Genomic DNA, 13,487 nt, shown 5'->3' with positions numbered 1-13,487 from the left:
GTGGATGGTTTGGTAATGTTATAATTCACAACGCTATAACTCCTTCTTTCAAATTTAAAAAAAACAATTGCCTTTTAAATCCATCCCATTTAATTTGCTAAAATGATTCTCATTGTTCTACATCTGTTCTCAAGTTTTGGTTAAATTCAATGTCAGTATTCTCCACGGAACTCGATTTTCATCTGACTTTGGAATCGGAAGGCAGGCTGTTACTGAGGTTAAATTTTGTGTCTTTACCAAACTTTGAATCAATTACAAAACTAGATTTATTTTTTTTTTAATCCAAATTACAAAAACGGTTAACATCAAGATTAATAGCTCAAACAATAATTGTTTCATTTTGTTTATCTCATGTTTAGAACCCCTCAAAAAAACCCCACATAAACCCTATAAACACACAAAAAGATTACTGCCCTCGACAATATTCCTAATAGCAACCCCAATAGTATAAACTTTACACAGCTGTTTTCCCAAATAGATAACGTGAAACTTACTTATAGATTTTCAGGTTTAAAGGGCCAGTTTCTTTAGACTTCCAATTTCTTGTTGGTGCTTTCTTTATTCTTGAATAATGAAGCCAAGGTTCTTCTCCCAGACCTTTACTGCTATAAGGGTTGTTAAAATGACTCGATACGGTCCTTTCCACTTCTCCGTGATTTTATATATAGTCAATCTAATCTCCTGGTCGGAAGGGATGCGCTGCTACGTCCAATTCTAAGGGTCCAGCTGTGGAGACATACTGACAAAGTTCCTGAAAAGAATTGCTTAAAGAATTCATAACACCTTTTAAAAACCTATCTCCAAAGGCACTCAAGATACTCAGAACATAGGACTCTTGATATGGTCTTTCGTACAATATTTCATAGTGACTTCAATTTTCTTTCTCTTCTGGCTATACTCTGATTCTTAATAGAGCCATGGGTAATGCTTTAACCCATGTGAGTGAGGTTTCCTGACAAATTTTACTCGACTGTTGCTTAAGGGTATAGTTCATTCTCTCCCCGCCCCCCCACCCGCCCCTTGCTTGTGGTCTATGTGGGGTGTGATAGTCTCAATCTATAGATAATACTTTGCTCAACTTGTCTCCTAATCTTTGCTATAAAATGAGGGCCATTGTCAGATGACATTCTTACAGGCACCCCACATTTTGGTATTATCTCTTTGAGCAAGACTTTGACTTCTTCCCTTGTGACAAGGGAAAGCCTCGAGCCACCCAGTAAAGATATCAACTAAAACTAGGATAGATCCTTCTTTTCAAGGCAATTCTATAAAATCAATTTGCTAATATTCTCCTAAAAAAATTTCCTTCTTTAATAATCCCAAAGATGATCTTATTACTGATTCGGGGATAATTTTATATATAAATTTCACATCCGCTTATAATTGTTTAAGCAATCTTTGTCATATTTCGCTTTCCGTTCCCCAGTATACTTTGTGATGTTCAGCTCGGGCAACTTCTCTTATTATTGTGGGTGGGACTATTATTTGACCTGTCGGTGTTACAGCCTATCCTGTTTCATTTTGTTAGCCTGCAATCTAATAATTAATTCTTCATCTTTTTCGTTATACTTTGGAGTTTCTTTAGGCAACTTTATACTTTTCTCTGGAACGAGTGCTAGGATGCCTTTTTCTGCAGCCTCTTTAGCAGCTTTATCAGCCAGTCGGTTACCTGCGTTCGGACCGGTCTTACCTAACTGATGTGCTTTACAGTGCATCATCGTGACTGCTGTTGGTTTTTGAATGGTTTCTAACAATTCCGGTATTTGTTCTGCGCGCTGAATGGTGGTTCCTTGTGCAGGTAACAGTCCTCTTTCTCTCCGCATCGCTCCATGTGCGCGTACTGCTCCAAAAGCATACTTTGAGTCTGTCCAAGTGTTGACTCGCTTTCCTTGACTTAGTTCCAGAGCTCGAATAAGAGCTATCAATTCAGCCTTTTGGGCAGATATCGTCGAAGGCAAAGCTGGCAACGCAATTACCTCCTCAGTAGTTATTGTCTATCTTGATAAACGTTTTCCTTCACAGATGGAACCGCTTCCGTCGGCATGTAGTTCCCAATCCGTTTCTTCTAGCGGCACATCTCAGAGATCCAGTCGGCTGGAGTAAACTCTTTCGATTGTCTGCAAGCAGTCACGTTCCAGTTCTCCTTTAACTTGAGCAGTTGTTGAAAACGCAACAGGGTTAACGGTGGTAGTAGTTTTTAGGTAAACATCATCTTGTTCCAGCAACACCACTTGGTATTTCAGCATCCTGCTAGGGGATACCCAATGCCCCCCGTTTCTGTTTTAGCACAACAGTTATCATATGGGAAACGTACGGTAATCCTTTGTCCTCAGGTTAAACTTACGAGCTTCCTGGATCAGTAGCACAGTTGCAGCGACGGCTCTCGGACGACCAGAGCATCCCAGACTCACATTATCTAAGCGCTTCGAGAAGTAGGCCGCAGCTCGCCCACTTGGCCCTAAATATTGGGCCAGGATACCCAGAGCTATACCTCTTCTTTCACGAGCAAAAAGTTCAAGTGTCTTTGTGAGATCTGGCAGGCCTAGGGCTGGCACCCCTATTACAGCCTGTTTCAATTCTTGGAAAGTAGCTTTCTCGGCATCGGTCCAATCCGTTGTTTGAGGTTTTGAGCTGCTCCTATAAAGGTCAGGCCAGCAAGCCACAATTTATCATCTACAGGTGACACCACTCGACCATTCCCGGAAATGCTCGTCATTAATTTTTTTCGTCTTAGGTTCGGGGAGATGACAAATTGCCTCTTTTCTCTCAGTTCCCAATTGTCTCTGCCCTTTTAGGATTTTAAAACTCATTTACATAAGTTTCTTCTTTCTGGGTTATTTGTTTTTTTTCTTTTGACGCTCGATATCCACCGATTCCCCAAAAGTTCAAAAAGTTAATAGTTAACTTTGTGCATTGTTCTTCCGTCTCAGCTACAATTAACAGATCATCCATATATTTCAGCAAGATTTCTTGATTATTTTCTTTCTTCCATATCTCTAATTCTCATGCCAATTGATTTCCAAAAATGGTAAGACTATTCTTAAAGCCTTGAGGCAAGACTGTCCACGTATATTGTGTTTTTCTCCCAGTCTCAGGATTTTCCCATTCCAAAGCAAAAACCTCTTGACTATTGGGATCCAAGGGAATACGGAAAAAGGCGTCTTTTCGGTCTAACACTGTGAACCATTCTTGTTTCTCCGCTAGGGTTGCTAACAAAGTATAAGGATTTGCTACTACCGGATGAATATCTTGTACTATTTGATTTATTGCTCTGAGGAGGTCTTGAACTAATCTATCATCTTTTTCATTAGCCTTTTAACAGGCAAGATCGGGGTGTTATATCTGGATTCACATTCTGTTAACAATTTGTATCTTAAAAATTTTTGTATTACCATTACTAACCCTTTCTGACTTTCCGGTTTTAGGGGGTATTGTTTAATTCTTACCGGATTCCATCCCGGCTTTAAATCAACTCTCACGGGTTCTGCTTTTCGGAGTTACCAGGAACTTCCCAGTCCAGACGATTGGAATTACAGCATTAGACTTTGACTGGTATAATCTTCTGCTGTCGGTAACCATCCTGTTAACAACAAAACCAATGCTTCGATACGTTTAGTTTCTGGAATTAAAATTTTAATCTCTCCATTTTGAAATTTAATTTCTGCCTCTAAGTTCTCAAATAGATCTCTCCTTAACAGGAGTTTAGGAGAATTTGGCACATACAAAAACTGCCGAGTGACCCGTTGCTTTCCTAATTTCATTGTGAAAGACTTAAAGAAGGGTCTAGTTTCTCGTTCACCTGTTGCACCGACACCACCAATTTCTTCAAAACTTAACTCTCCCTCTAAGGTATTTAAAACTGAAAAGGTGACTCTAGTGTCAATGCAAATTCAATTTTCTGTTCTCCCAGTTTAGCTGTAACCAGAGGTTCTGCTGGGAGACTCCCTTCCGGTCCCCGTCAGATACGTTCACTTAAAAAGAACAAATCTACATATGGCACTTTATTCCAGTTACTCTCTCTCCTACAAAACGACAGTAATCGCAATATAGTATTGTAACTCAAAGTTCTGTTTGTTTACCATTTTTCCTGCAACTCACCCCAACGTGCCAATAAACATCCCGACGCTGATGTTTTTGGTATCTTTTCATCAGCAGTTCCATTTCCTGCACTCTTATTCTTAAACAATTTTGCTAATGCCATTATACTTATATACATTCAAATACCAAATACCAAACAAATGCAAATGACAACTGTCCCAAATAATACACAAAGTCCAACCCAGCAATAGCTTTCGCTTATGACTTACGGGCAGACGCCTAGGCTTCCACTGCAGACGGGTACCCTCCAAGCCCCAACCCTGCGAAGCTTTCGCCACGCCTCACGGGCAGGCTTTCCAAACAAATTCCAAAGCAGCAGCGCCTCACCTTTTTTGCAGGGAACGCTGCGAGGAGCTTTGCGAGTCGAGGGTGACGGTTCTCCCCGAGAATGCCTCGGTGCCGGCCGGAGTTCGATCGACACTCGATCTCATCCAGTCTCACTCGCAAGGTCCCATCTGGGTCGCCAAAACCGTTCCCAAAATCCAGAATAAAACTCCTTAACACCAACGTGAAGTTAAGAAGCAGGCACTTCGTTTATCGCAGCGCTGGGGACACGGGGGATCGCTCCTCCAAAGGCGTGCCCCACGTAGTATCAAAATCCACCAGTTTTCACAGAGTTTTTCTGTCAGGTCATTGTTACCTAAGCTCCTTCTGTAAAAATGCATACTATGCTCGTTCTTAAATTTAACCTTTATAATGATCGGTCCTTTGATTATATAACCTTATCAATAGCCTTATTTAAAAACAATCATTGGTCAGTTACACTTAGCTCTGCTGACTGGCATCTTCGATCCTCAAATCGAGATGGGAAGGGTAAGGGGGTTTCCAAGCAGCAAACTGGTGTCCACGACAGTTTCCTTAGTTTCCTGAAACAGAACGTAGAAAAGCCAGTAACTTCCTGGTGAGGTTTCTAGGGTTAGCTCTTTCAAACTTTAACAATATTAAGGTTCCTAGAGTCACGCGTAACACAGCTCCTAAAGTTTCTATGGCTACGTTTCAAACTTGACAATCCCATACGTTATGCTTCACAATTTTACTTCTTAATCAAACCTAACTCTTCTATGTGATTAAATTTTGATTTCTTTACCAGAATATTTGCAACAGCCGGAGCCCAGCAGGAACAGGGGGGGCACGGCCCGACCCCCCCAGCGCCTCACCTCCTCCTCCTCCCCTGGGCTCCCTCACGGCCCCTCGCCCCGTGCAAAGGGAGCGCAAACGCAGCCCGGAGGGCAAAGAGGACGGCCGGCCAGCGTTTATTCAGTCAGTCGCGTGCCTATCGAGTCCCGCCAGCGAGTCTGCTCCGGGGCTCGGGGCGCCCCCCCGGCGCTCCCCCTGCCCCTCAGACACCTCTGATAGCATATTTCCATACATTCTGTATGGCCCGTCTAAATATTGGGATGGTTTTAATATTTTGTACCAGCTGTGGAAACTGGTTTGCTGCTAGGTGACTGCAAAAGTGAGATTTGGTAAATAATTATTAGAAATCTTATACTAACACTACGATTGAAACAATAGACAAAAGTACAGCCAAGCAATCGACTAGCAGAGGTAGGTACTCCTAAGTTTTGCAGTTCTTTGCTCTTATGACTAGATGTTCCTGGACGCCAGATGAGAACAATGCTGAAACTGACCACACGTGATTGAAACTGCGTTAAGCTTCAAGATCAAAGAACAAGGACGAGAATAAAGACTTCAAGGACAGCCAGCAAGAACTTCAAATGGGTCCGTGGTGGTAAAAGCAGCCCTTTGCCTCAAAGGGATCCTTCATTGCGCGTGATCGGATGTAGGCAGTACTACGATAATCAGTTATAATCATTTTTATGTATACGTATTCTAATCTGATTAATATGCCATTAGTTATTCTCTATAACCTGTTTGTGCTAAAGCTGTGGCATGCACGCTAGGTGGAACTATCCCCCGTGCATCCAGCGCTGCAATGAAGAATGCCTGCTTTCTAAAACTCCAAAACGAGTCTTAGGGAGTTTCTTCGACCGGCTTTTCAGTATCAGAGGTACAAGGGAGGAAAGAAAAAGAAAAAAAAAAAAAGAAAAAAGAAAAAAAAAAAAGGCAGCGGTGTGGGAAAGAGAGGGGACCAGGGGAGGGGCAGGGCGGGACCAGAACGCAGAAGAGGGGAGTCAGGGCCCCGAGGGCCCGGGGCTCACCACAGCTCTCGTTCTTGGCGCTGCCAGGAGAATTTGCCAGTTCAGACGCTTCTTTCTGCCCCTCTCCCGCTCCCCTCCTCTTCTGTAACTCCGGCGGCACGGCCGTCCTCCCCCTAGGAGAACACGCGTCTCGTAGGTCTTGCAAGACGAGGCTTCCCAGGCACGAAGCCTCGCTCGCTCGCACACTACGTGGCCGTACCGCACCGTCGGTGCTGCATACGGACCCTGCGGACTACAAAGAGGGATCCTTCCACACGCGGAGAGGCAGGCTCTCTCTTGCCTGCAGCGGGAGGCAGCTGCCGGCCGGCCGGCCGGCCTTCCATTTCTGCTTCTCTACCTTTCTGTGGCCTCTCCAGCTTCAGCCGCAGCAGCTCCTGCCCGCAGCCGGTAAGCGCCCCGCCTGTCCCTTCGTGCTCCCGCGCCGCGAGGAGAGGGAGGCCGGGCAGCGACAGCCCGTGCCAGCTTTCCTTGCCGGCGGCGTTCCCTTACCGGGAGGAAGCAACGAGCGCGGCGGCACCTCCCGCCGGTGCCGCATTGCCGTTACCGTCGGACGGCACGTGCAGGACCGGGGCAGCCCCGCGCACTCGCAGCCTCCGAGCTGCAGTACCGACCATTGGTCGCGGGGTGGCAGCGGCGAGCGCTTGGCACAACGCGCCAGCGCGCATGCGCGGCACCCCAGCCGCAGTACCGAGCTCTGCTCAATAGGTGGCGGAAGAGAGCGCAGGAGAAACGCGCCGCTACCGCGCATGCGCGGCTCCCGAGCCGCTGTACCGCGTTTTGGTTGCCGGGCAACAGCAGGAGGGCGGCAAAAGGCGCCACCGCGCATGCGCGGCACCCGAAAGCCAGTGCCGCGTTTTGGTTGCCGGGCAACAGGTGGAGCGCCGTAAACCGCGCAGCCGCGCATGCGCGGTGGCCGAGGCGTCGTGTCGCGCTTTGGTTGCCGGGCAACAGCGGCGAGCGCCGTAAAAGGCGCACCGCGCATGCGCGGTTGCCGAGCTGCCGTAACGCGCTCCGGTTGCTGGGCAACAGCGCGAGCGCCGTAAACCGCAGAGCCGCGCATGCGCGGTGGCCGAGGCGTCGTGTCGCGCTTTGGTTGCCGGGCAACAGCGGCGAGCGCCGTAAAAGGCCCACCGCGCATGCGCGGCTGCCGAGCTGCCGTAACGCGCTCCGGCTGCTGGGCAACGCCAGGAGCGCCGCCGCGCATGCGCGGTTGCCGCCACGCCGTGTCGGAGCTCCGGCGACTCGGGGGAAGGCGCCCGTTGGCCGCGCCTGCGGGGTGCCCGCCTCCGTCCCCTCTTCCTTTCTATCGGCTCTCGGGGAACTGCCCGGCGCTGCCCTGGCCCGGCTCGCCTCCGGCGGACCGGGAGCCTGCCGCGGCGGCCGCTTCGCAGCTTCCCGTCCCGCCAGCCCCGGCCGGCCAGGAGGCACCCCTCGCCCCCGCCGGAGCGGATCGCTCGCCTCACCCGCGGTCCCGGCGCTCGCCCGCTGCCGCCGAGACCCGCGCCCTGCGCGCCGCCACGGTGCTCCCGGACGGCGCGCCGGAGGGCTCAGAGCCGGCGCGCGAACGCCGGGCTGCAGTACCACACTTTGCCCACAAGGCGGCAGCACCCGACGCGGCGGCGCTGCTGCGCACCTGTGCGGTGCCAGCGCTGCTGTTCCGCGCTTTGCCCGCTGAGCGCCCGCCCACACCGCGCACGTGGGGCGGCACCGGCGTTTCCTTACCGGGAGGAAGCAACGAGCGCGGCGGCACTCTCCCCCCGTGCCGCACTGCCGTTACCGTTGGACCACGGGTGCCGTTACAGGGGCACCACCGCGCCTTTGCAGCCTCCGAGCTGTAGGACCCCATTTTGGTCGCCGGGCAGCAGCATCCCCACAACGATCCTCTTCGGAGCAGCGGCTGGACGACGGATGACTGACAGCTCAGCCCAGCAGAGACCAGACACAGGCGGCAACTACTTACTGGGGGCACAGGGCTTACGTTGCCCTGCCCTTTCCCCACTCGCAGCCCAGGCAGTCATCTTCATCGCCTCCGTTCCAAAAAGCACCCGAGTGCCTGGAGCATTTACAGCAGTCAAGTGCAAAGAACAGACAAGTCGGGTGGTCGCTTCTGCCCCTGCCCTCCCCACCCCATTATCTAGAGAGGAGAAGCAGCACAGGGAACCTGCAAATGGGGGGGGGGGGAAGCGGGGGGGGTGTCCCCTGGAGCAAGCCCCAGGGACTGCTGTATCCCCTCTGCATGTGGCATCAGGGTTGCGGGAGTGACAGCAGCCAGTCAACAGATGCTGGCGACAGATTTTAAAAACAAAAAATAACGCCTGGTTCAGCTGACAGCCTGAAGGCAGGCCACAAGAGACCCAAAGCTGCTCTGTGCCAGAGGGGCAGCTCTGTTCAGCAGGAAACGCCGCGTCCCAGCGCACCAGATGCCAGCGGCCCACCTGCAAGCGAGCGATACCCTGGCGACCCTGGGGCTCAGTTGGGGTGGGCGCACCTTTCCTCACCTCCGTGCCGTCAGAACTCTGCTCTCCCAATCCTGCGCGCACGCAAGGCTTCTTGTGCGGGGCTTGTCTCTTATCGAAGAGACGCTGCACGGTGTTACTTACCGCCCCGCCCTCCGGCGTGCAAAGGAATCAGCCGTGAAGCAGGGATAGCAAAGAGGCCTGTCGGGATAGTAGTAGTCCTCAGCAGATGACCGTAGAGCCCTCGAGGTTCCATCTTTGCTCCCTACACGAGGGTGGCTCCGCACTCCTTGCCGCTCCCGCCAGCAAGCGACACAATTGCCCTTTGCTGCCTGCAACAGGCAGTACCTGCACGGCCCCAGTACTGCCGCTTACAGAGCGAGAGGCGCTCGCTATAAAGCGGCAATGAAGAACAAGGACGGCCCGTCAAGATGGCAGGACGAACATAGAGAGCCTCCAGCATTAGCCAGGCAGGGCTTGCAACTCACCTCGTGTCGTGGTTTAACGCCAGCCAGCAACAAAGCCCCACGCGACCGCTCACTCGCTCCCCCGCCCCCAGTGGGACGGGGAGACAATCGGAAGGGCGAAAGTGAGAAAACTCATGGCTTGAAACGAAAACAGTCTAATCATTAAAAAGAAACAACAACAACAACTTGCAAGGAAAAGAAGAAGAAAAAATGACAGAGAATGGGGTGCAGGCAGCATGCCAGGGGTCTGGAGCCTGACGGATGATGGGGGGGGTGGGGGGGGTGGTGTGGAATATGGAGGAGGGAAAGGAAGAAGGGGGAAACGGGGGGGACGGGACAGGAGACAGAAGAGCAGGGGATGCAGGGGGAAACAACTCGCATGGGTTAAAAACTCGCATGGGTGAAGGGGGCGGGCTGGAGCAGCAGGGGGCATATGGGGGAGAAACACATGCGGGGGGGGGGGGGGGGGGGGAGGGTAGGTGAGGGTACAAAGGTGCATGGGGGGACACGGGTGGGGATGACCTACCCCAGGGAGTCCACCCAGGATGATCCACAGCAGGTAACTCGCCTGGGATAACCCGCAACAGAGCATCCACAGCAGATAATCCACACTGGGAGGACCCCCAGCAACGCCCCTCAAACTGCCTGTGCTTCACCCCCAATCTTCCCCAAACTGGGGAGTTTTCTGCTTTTTCAAAATACTCAGTTTGGGGTGTGTTTCAGTGCTTTTCCACAACATAAAAAGGGGTGATCTTTTGGTTGCGGTTTTGTGCATGAAAATGGGGTGGGTTTTTTGCTTTCCAGCTGCACAAATCCAGGCGGATTTGGCTTTCCCAGGAGTCCCAAATTTGTTTGGTTTTTTCCGTTGCAGGCCCAGAATCAGGGGGTTTGGGGTTGTCCTGGTTTCGGCTGGAATAAAGTTCATTTTCTTCTGACTAGCTGGTACAGGGCCATTTTGGATTTAGAATGAGAACAATGTTGACAACACCCCGATGCTGTAGCTGTTGCTAAGCAGCGTTTAGACTAAGTCAGGGACCTTCCAGCTTCTCATACCGCCCTGCCAGCAGAGGCTGGGGGTGCACAAGAAGAGTCGCTGAGCTAAAGGAGGATTCCAGGTAAACAGGTCAGCTTGAAATACACCACCTCCTTTACAACTTAAGAGCGATTTGAGCACTTAAAATCAGCACTTAGGCTAATTGATACCATTTTGAACACCTTCTTAGCATACAAGTAAACACTCTCGCCGGTGTTGGAAAACGTCTCCTCCCTTCCTTACAGCACTGCTGCAGGGAGATAACCCTGGGAGGCTGCGGGACGAGGTCGTACACAATCAGAATCTACGCTTACGGATCCACCGCAACAGCTGCAGCCCTTGCGCTGCTGCTCCTGCTGCTGCTTTGCATCTTGCTTGTTTGGTGAATAAAGCTGAAAGCGAAGTGGAAAACTTCAAAGAGCAAAATGAAAAATAAAGAATAAATCTCAATCATTCACTTTACACTAAAAAGGTGTGCCCATGTTTATATACATCCAATAAAAATACTTATACTATAAAAGTATTTGATTTTCCTTTTCCATTACCTTAACTTGCACAGCTCTGAATTCATACCATTAAATTATCTCTCTCCAAAGTACACGGTTTTAATGGGACTAGGGGTTTTTGTGCGTGTTGCATAACGCGGAGGGACACCTGGCCAGCTGAGCTGCCCAAGAGAGGTGCTACTGAACTGCCAGGGAAACGCACCATTGAAAGCCAGACAGAAGGAAAGTACTTCAGAGCACTCCGTCAAAACATCAGGAAAAAAACCCATAACATTCAGTTGCCTCTCTTTTTAAATGTTTAGACAAATACCTAACTGCTTACATACACCTAACAAATCATATACTACAGCTATTTGGCAGTTACAGTTTAAACAATGCAAGTCAATTTGTAAAATCCCCACTGCTGCAATACCTCAGACTACCAAAAAGGACTGGTGGGTTTCCTAATGCTTTTGGCAGTACTGAAGCATGCAGAGCAACACATTTTCATGTTATCTCGACTGTTACAACTGAGAAACCAAAGACCAGCGATGCCATCAACTTTAGGAAGATGGGCTGTGCTTGGGTCTTTGGAAGGAAATTGACCTTTTTTTTTTTTTTCCCTCTTTTTTTAAAGAGAGTGAAAAGTCTCGTTACTGATGACTTCTACTGTCAAGTCAATCACCTCTGAAGATCCACTCTGATGGGAAGTTCCTAAAACAAAATTTCTTTGAGAGAGAAAGACTTCCATTTTGGAAAATCTCTTTCCAACTGAAGTCAAAATTACACACTGTAGGTTAAAGGAAAAAATACATTACTGAAGCAGTAACTCATCAAAACCACCTCAGGAATCACTGTCACTAGTTACAAGGCTACTAATGCTTCCTGGGAAAGCCTGGCAAAGCCTGGCAAACACACAGATGCGACGCCCATTTGTCCTGTTTTGCCCGCGTCTCTTCTTTGACCTTGACTGCTTTTAGTACAGATGCTAATTATCTCCGTAACGTTTTTGAGTACTACTATAAGATATTTAAAAAAAAAAAGAAATCATTGACTGTAAAAGCATAAAGGTTTTATCATGAAAACAAAGTCTGTTTCTTCTGAACAGCTGAACTCTTACGAACAGTTTCTTCCCTCTTTTAGTACAAAATTAGTTTCACAGTATCATTTACTAGCAAGCACACAGCAACAGAAGATTATGCTTTCAGGAAGAGAAAATAAACTGAGGGAAGTAAACTTTGTATAGGTGTAACATGCTCCAGAACAGAACTTATTTTTAGTATTTCTGTTAAAATATTTCATGTAAAAAAAAGTAGAAGGAGAGCTGGCACACTCTCAACGTTAAAGTCCGTACCGCAAGTACCTTTGGAAAAACGCAGACACACATCGTAGGCGTACCTTGTACTTGCAGGCCACTACGGAATCTTTCCATCTGTCTCGTACCGTCACGGCAGAAGAAAGGGCAACCACGGCAAAACGGTGCCAGCTGACATCCAGCTGAGAGAAGAAAAAAAACCATTAGCACAAAGCTGGGTAGGAATCCAAAGCTGCCTTTTTTTTTTTTTTTTGTGAAGGTTTGTGAAGACAGTACGACTGAGCGGAGGAAAAACTATTTTTGCGTCATCTTCGGTACGGTTGTTGACACGGGCCACTAGAGCTTTTGCATTTTTCAGACAACTGTGCCTTTTCTTTTTTTTTCCCCCTTTCTGTTTTGACTCACTGGCAACTTTACTTTCACTAGAACTCACTTTCCTAGATACACGCAGGTGACAGACATAGAGACCTACCTACATTTTCTCAAGCCTTAGTATAGCCGAGGCTTCATCACCCTATACGTCCCAAGTTGAGTATTTTTGCTAAGGAGCACAGCAACACATCTGTCCTTGTGAACTGCCTCGTTGCAAAAAAAGAATCCTTTTTTCCAGGCCGTTGCTCCAACCGGGCAAGATCTTTTAAAACCGCAGTTGTGCCACCAAACCCGCTCAGGGTCCCTCCTAGCTTTTGACCGCCCTGAGATTTAACAGGCACACGCTCCATTCCATCTTCCAACAGCAAAAATACGTTAACGCTCTCGGACCCAGAGCGCAACCCTACGGATGTCCACGCACGCACCCTGCCGTTTTGATGAGGAGCCACCGAGCACCCCTGCGAGCACAGCTGCACGCGCCAGATCGGTTTCCCCTACGCCGCGAGTTACCGGTTCCGGTGAACGTAGTTTCTGACGCTTTAAACCGAAAACCGTATCTCGACGCTTCGCCACAGTAGAAACGACCCATCGCCACAACGCTACAAAAACGCAGTAACACCAATTGCAAACCCACAGCAGCAACAGCTCCAGAAATATTGAGACCAGGAACAAGGGAGAAAAATAAAACAGCTTCATCTCACGCACAGGGGAGCGGCAGGCAGAGAAAAGGGTAGGCATTCTGAGCCCTTACAGAAAACGGGCATTCTCCTTCCATTCCTCAGCCTGTCCGTGAAGGTCTAAATACCGCAACACTACCACGGCAACGTCGAGAGCAGGGAACAGCAGCCCGGCCGCTGGACTTGCCACTGACCCACGCTATTTCCGTAGCAGGACGCGTACGCAGAGGGACACGTTTTGCCACACACAGCCCTGAACTTCCTGAAAATTTACATTTACCAAAAAAAGCCACTTGGAACATATTGCCAAACAACATTCGGCAAGAAAGCTTTGATGCGTTTGACACACGCAAGTTTTTGGTCACTTGCTATTTGCTTCCTGTTGCTGCTGCTGTTCTTCCTTCAGAAATTCTACTCGTAGC

The 13,487-nt window shown here is 49.1% G+C and overlaps 1 long non-coding RNA gene across 1 annotated transcript; it reads right to left on the bottom strand.

Annotated features, from left to right (window-relative positions):
* Positions 1 to 261: 261 nt before the first annotated feature.
* Positions 262 to 3,870, bottom strand: LOC142028312 (uncharacterized). The gene is made up of 2 exons (XR_012649524.1): positions 3,447 to 3,870; positions 262 to 726 (listed from the first exon to the last, which is right to left on the bottom strand). It is a non-coding gene; the product is annotated as an uncharacterized LOC142028312 (long non-coding RNA).
* Positions 3,871 to 13,487: the final 9,617 nt, after the last annotated feature.

The sequence above is a fragment of the Buteo buteo genome, unplaced genomic scaffold (genome assembly GCF_964188355.1).
Source record: "Buteo buteo unplaced genomic scaffold, bButBut1.hap1.1 HAP1_SCAFFOLD_261, whole genome shotgun sequence".
Classification (NCBI taxonomy): Eukaryota; Metazoa; Chordata; class Aves; order Accipitriformes; family Accipitridae; genus Buteo; species Buteo buteo.
Note: the sequence above shows the minus strand (reverse complement) of the source record. Positions and strands in the feature narration are given on the sequence as shown.